General features: G+C 40.8%; 1 protein-coding gene across 1 annotated transcript in view; it reads left to right on the top strand.

The window, feature by feature from the left end:
* Positions 1-2,661: 2,661 nt before the first annotated feature.
* Positions 2,662-6,231, top strand: part of PLXNB2 (plexin B2) — a 323,100-nt gene continuing 319,530 nt past the window's right edge. The window contains exon 1 of the mRNA XM_073619756.1: positions 2,662-2,858. The gene's annotated coding sequence lies outside the window, so the exon portion shown is untranslated. The remainder of the gene's footprint in view (positions 2,859-6,231) is intronic.

Raw genomic sequence — 6,231 nt, 5'->3', positions numbered from 1 at the left:
CAATATCATTGAGCCACTCTGGTGAGATCTCAAACGTGCAGTTCATGCAAGACAGCCCAAGAATTTACAGGAACTGGAGGCTTTTTGCCAAGAGGAATGGGCAGCTTTACCATCTGAGGAGATAAAGAGCCTCATCCACAAATACCACAAAAGACTTCAAGCTGTCATTGATGTTAAAGGAGGCAATACACGGTATTAGGAACTGGGGTATGTAAACTTTTGATCAGGGTCATTTGGGTAGTTTCTGTTGCCATTATGATTTAAAAAGAGTAAACACAGTTGATTGATAATAAATGGCTTCAGCCAAACACTAACCATGAGTGAAAGAAAAGTTTTTGTGTTATCGTTCATATTCTCTGAAAAATGGCCAAGAAATCATTAATTCTGCCAGGGTATGTAAACTTATGAGCACAACTGTAAGATGTATTCTCTTTAGTATATAAGGGATGTTTACATCATAGATGTATTCTTTTTAATATATAAGGGATAATTTATATCATAGATGTAGTATCTTTAGTATATAAGGGATAGTTTAAACCATAGATGTATTATCTTTAGTATATAAGAGATGTTTATATCATATATATATATTCTCTTTAGTATATAAGGGATCATTTATATCATAGATGTATTCTCTTTAGTATATGAGGGGTGTTTATATCATAAATGTATTCTCTTTAGTATCAGTGGCGTCTCCAGCTTTCACATTTAGGGGGGGCACATGGGGGGACAGGGACAAAAGTAGGGGGGCAACTATAAAATGTATGTATGTATATATATATATATATATATATATATATAGATATATAAATATATACTGGGGCCCTTTACTATGACCCCACAACTGCCCTTTCACATATTCTGCAGTGAGCTCCCTTCCTACTGTATTGGGGTCCCTCCAGGGTGGCAGAAAACAAGATATATATGTCACCAGCAAACCAAGAAAATATAAGGATCCAAAGCAGTGGGAGAACTATCAGGGTTGCAAAGGTTGTCTTGCCACCGGGCCCTGGTGTTCTGTCACTGTGGGTTTCCCCAGCCTCCTCTTGCTGTCCTGCCCCTTCTATTGACTGCTCTGGTCTGGCATCTCTTGGAATTTACAGGCTGGTTCTCCTGTCCTAAGGATGGGAGAAATCGTCTGTTTTTTCAGTAACTGAGAGTCCTGGTGGAGTCCTTCCTGCAACTCGCTCTTCTCCCTGCCAATGAGGATGCAGGGGAAGGAGCAGATTGGGCGGCAGTGGTTGTGTGAGTGCTCGCATTATGCAGTGTCAGCAAGCAGAGGGAGGGGGAGGAGCTGACTGGGGACTCTCTCCCTCTTAGACATTGATTTTTTGTAAAAAAAAAAAAAATTTATGGGGGGGAGGGGGGGGGCACATGGTGGGGCACAGCATAATGTTGGGGGGGTCAGGGCCCCCTCTGCCCCCCCCCCCCTAGGGACGCCATTGTTTAGTATATAAGGGATCTTTATATAATAGTTGTATTCTCGTTAGTATATATGGGATAATTTATATCATAGATGTATTCTCTTTAGTGTATAAGGGATGTTTATATCATAGATGTATTCTCTTTATTATAGGAGGGATAATTTATATCACAGATGTATTCTCTTTAGTATATGAGGGATAATTTATATCACAGATGTATTCACTTTAGTATATAAGGGGTCTTTATATAATAGATGTATTGTCTTTAGTATATAAGGGATAGTTTATATCATAGATGTATTCTTTTTATTATATGATGGATGTTTATATCATAGATGTATTATCTTTAGTATATAAGAGATGTTTATATCATATATGTATTCTCTTTAGTATATAAGGGATAATTTATATCATAGATGTATTCTCTTTAGTATATGAGGGATGTTTATATCATAGATGTATTCTCTTTAGTATATGAAGGATGTTTATATCATAGATGCATTCTCTTTAGTATATGAGGGATAATTTATATCATAGATGTATTCTCTTTAGTATATAAGGGATAATTTATATCATAGATGTATTCTCTTTAGTATATGAAGGATGTTTATATCATAGATGTATTCTCTTTAGTATATGAGGGATGTTTATATCATAGATGTATTCTCTTTAGTATATGAGGGATCATTTATATCATAGATGTATTCTCTTTAGTATATAAGGGATCATTTATATCACAGATGTATTCTCTTTAGTATATGAAGGATGTTTATATCATATATGTATTCTCTTTAGTATATAAGGGATAATTTATATCATATATGTATTCTCTTTAGTATATGAAGGATGTTTATATCATATATGTATTCTCTTTAGTATATAAGGGATAATTTATATCATAGATGTATTCTCTTTAGTATATGAGGGATCATTTATATCACAGATGTATTCTCTTTAGTAAATACGAGATATTTCTGATCGTGGCTCGGTTCTCCCTCCATGTAAGCAGAGAGAACAATGGACAGGAGGGAGGCTGCACCCCACCAGCCCCGGGTCCCCCCTGTATATATTCCATGGTAGAAGTGTACTTAGTAGATGGATCGGTGTGCGGAGTGCGGAGTCTTTGTCATGGATCCCCCCTCCCGATGTGAGCTCCCCCCGCCCCTCCCATTCCTCCGCACGGCCAGGCTGTAACCCGATCCTGAGTGGAAGGCTGGACTCGTCTCTCTCCTCTCCTCTCTCGGTTTTTTTCTGCTTCCTGTCTGGTATTGTGCTGGAGAGCGGATGTGTGCATCGCCCACAGGTGTGCCTGGCTCTGCTCATTGATCGGATCGGAGCGGCGGGGGCGGGAGGCTCAGATATGGGAACTGAGGGCTGACAGCTGGACCACCGGGGACACCGACAGGGGACAGCCCGACACTGACCGCAACTTGGGTGAGTGAGTGTCTGTGTGTGTGAGAGAGAGAGAGAGAGAGGGGCACCTGTTGGAGAGGAGAAGCGCCCTCATTACTATGTCCGCCCCGTCCTCACACCAATGCTGGACTTTATCATCAACTTAGTGAGAGGGGGAGGGGAGGGGTGACTGCATGGAGTGTACATGGAGTGTACATGGAGTGTGTGGACACATCACTTCTCCTTGTGGTCACCTCATACCTGCTCCCAGTCATCACATACTTCCTCCTCCACTGCTAACCACACTGTCCTCCCACAATCACTACATGCCTGATGTGTATGGGCGGCCTCACTTCTACTATTTGTTTTTATTATTTTAGCCTTTTTTGTGTTTATTATTATTATTATTATTATTTTTTCTGTTTTTCTATTTTTGAGGGGGAAGTTTTCATAAATACAACAGCAGACAGAAACTGGAGCAGCCATGCTCAGCAACCAATCATTTTCTATTTTTACTTTCTCCTGTTAGGCTTTGAAAATGAAAACAAGAAGCTGATTGGTTGATGTGCACAGCTGCTTCCAGATTCCTCCTGGAGCAGCTGTATTTTCTTTGTGTTTTAGGGTTTATTCAGTGTTTTTGGGCTACGTTCATGAAAATTGGACTGCACTTATGTACTGTGTGTGGTGTTCTCTTTTTTTTTTTTTTTTTTTTTTATTTATTTATAGCACAAATGTTCCTCCTGTAATGATCAGTAAAAGTGTCCTGTTTTTGTGGTTTATTTATTTTTTTTTTATTTTTTTTTTTTCAAATACCTGCATCTGACATACATGTGTACATACGTCCTCAGATGCGGGTTTTTGGATTTGGCGTTCCAGAACTGAGCGCAGTGCATGTTGACACACCTGTGTGAATGTCTCCATTGAAAACAATGCAGCTGCATTCAGTTCTGTAAATACAAGCTTGTAAATGCATTTTATGGCTTGTGAGTGAAGTGAAGCCTTATATCCTGTTGTGTGTTTTTTTTTGGTTTGTTTTATTATTATTTTATACAGGGTTTATGTAGCACCAACAGTTTGCACAGTGCTTTACAATTTTATTTTTAGTTTTTTTAAATTGTGTGATTATTATTATTATTATTCAGGATTTATATAGTGCTGACAGTTTGCACAGCACTTTACAATTTTTTATTTTTATATTTGTTTTTATATTGTTTTTTTGTTTTGTGTTTTTGTTTTTATATTTTTGCTTTTATTTTGGAGAAGTTCCCAATCAAAGAGCTGTAAAAAAACAAAAACAAAAAAAAAAAACAGACTTTTTTTTTTTTTAAGGAATGTCTCATCCTTTCCATGATCTGTAAGAGCTGGGGGAGGGAGTATATTACAGCAAGGGGGGGGGGGGGGGGGGGGACAAGATAAAGTAAGCGTTGGAGGTCAGGGCGTGCTTTGTGCTCTTTGATCAGTGTTGTGAATGGGATAAAAACTTAGGCATATTTAGTTATGGAAGGAGTGTGTTGGGGGGATGGAGATCGCTGGCTGACTTGTACAGTTCAGACTTGCTGGGTCTTGTTTGGATGTTACAGTAGCCGATCCCCCCCTCCCCCCCCCCCTTCACACACACACACCTTGTGAGCTGGGAAGTTTTCTGAACACAACTGTAAATAGTGTGTCATGAAATGTTCTGCCTTCGTCAGAGGACAGTATCGGTGAGCAGCTGGCACTTGGGAGAAATTGTAACTTTTGTTGTAAAGTGTTGCACAGATACGGTAAATAGATTTTCTGGAGATGATTGTGTGCCCCTATTGCTGGATGATCCTAATGCCTCATTCACTCTGGTGATTACTTTTCTGTAAATGCATATCCTGATTTTAAATAGTAAAAGGCACACTGTGCAGTGACCTGTTTTCAGGTGCAATAGTTTAGCTGCATTTAGAGATAAAGATAGAATTCTGTGGATCCAGGGGCAGCTTAGATCCTCTGAACACGTGTAAATGTGAAATAGCATGTTGCAATAAAATGCAGGAGAACTTGATCGTAGTTCCCGTTCACACTTGCATCGTGTGAACACATATGTTCGGGTGCGTGTTACCACTTCACGAGGCAACGCCCTCTACTTGCAGTAATGCAATGTAATTTCATTCAAAATGAATGGCACCCCAATGCACCTTGCTGACAAACTAATGTGCATCGCATTGAGGGACACTTTTAGAAAAAGTGCAGGTCTGATTTCTGGGTTTTGAGGTGCTTGCCAGCCAATTCAGTTTGAATGGACTGCCTAAGAGGGCACACATCTCTGAAAAAGCATGCGTGCTTAAACATATCACACTTCAGTTAAAGGAGTTGTTACGTCTCTAGGTTTTGCATCTTAATGCATTAAGGTAAAGAACCTTCTGTGCTGCAGCAGCCCCCAGAGCCTTTTTCTTACCTGAACCCATCTGTTCCAGCGATGTGCACGGGCCCAGTGACGTCAGCCACTGTCTCTGTCCTCATTGGATAGATAGCAGCAGGAGCCATTGGCTCCCGCTGCTTTCCATTAAATCCAGTGATGTGGGGGCGGGGCAGATTTCTGTCTGTCAATAGACGCAGCAGCAGGGCTCTTGAGCGTGCCCACACAGGTGCCCTCATGGAAATCGGCTCTCCTTGGGAACACCTGATAAAGAGGAGAAGCCAGGAGCGCCACCAGGGAACCCCAGAAGAGGAGGATCTGGGCTGCTCTGTGCAAAACCCTTAGATAGAGCATATAAGTATAACATGTTATTTAAGAGAAAAAACCTTTACAACCTGGCCTTTAAAGCATAACATTTGTTTATGTTTCCTAGATTGTTTTGCCTGCATTTAATCTCTTGCTGCTCACCTAACGCATATGAGTGGCAGCAAAGAGGGTGGGCTTAAAGGATAAGTTCACCTTTCTACAAAAAATTATAAATGCACATCTTTTTGCAGGTAAAAAAATGCGCATTAATTATTTTTTGTAGTAGGAGCCTGTAAAGCATTGCACCAGCAATCAGCAGATTGCTGATGCCATGCAGGTCTCCTACACACTGTTAGTGTTTCTGTATGCCCGTACATTGCGTACTGATAAGCCGATACTCGCTGACAGGAAGACTCAATGAACTACCACATCGTTTCACAGCGCAGTGGTAGTTCATTGAGAACCACAAGCCGATAGCCGCTAAGGATGTCGGGCTTGTAGTTCATTCAGACTTAGAGCTGTGTGAATGAATGACGCGCCCCCTAGTGGTCACGTCACTAGGCAGATCTCCCACCCCCTGGGGAAAAGAGCCCAATTAAAAGGATGCTGGGGTGGGTGGAAAGGGGTTACACACACACACACTCTCACACTCTAGAGAAGTGTAAATGTAGCTTAACCACCTCAATACCAGGCACTTACACCCCCTTCCTGCCCAAGCCATTTTTC

Source organism: Aquarana catesbeiana, linkage group LG03 (assembly GCF_042186555.1).
Source record: "Aquarana catesbeiana isolate 2022-GZ linkage group LG03, ASM4218655v1, whole genome shotgun sequence".
NCBI classification, from domain to species: domain Eukaryota; kingdom Metazoa; phylum Chordata; class Amphibia; order Anura; family Ranidae; genus Aquarana; species Aquarana catesbeiana.
This window is presented reverse-complemented; position numbering and strand designations above follow the sequence as displayed.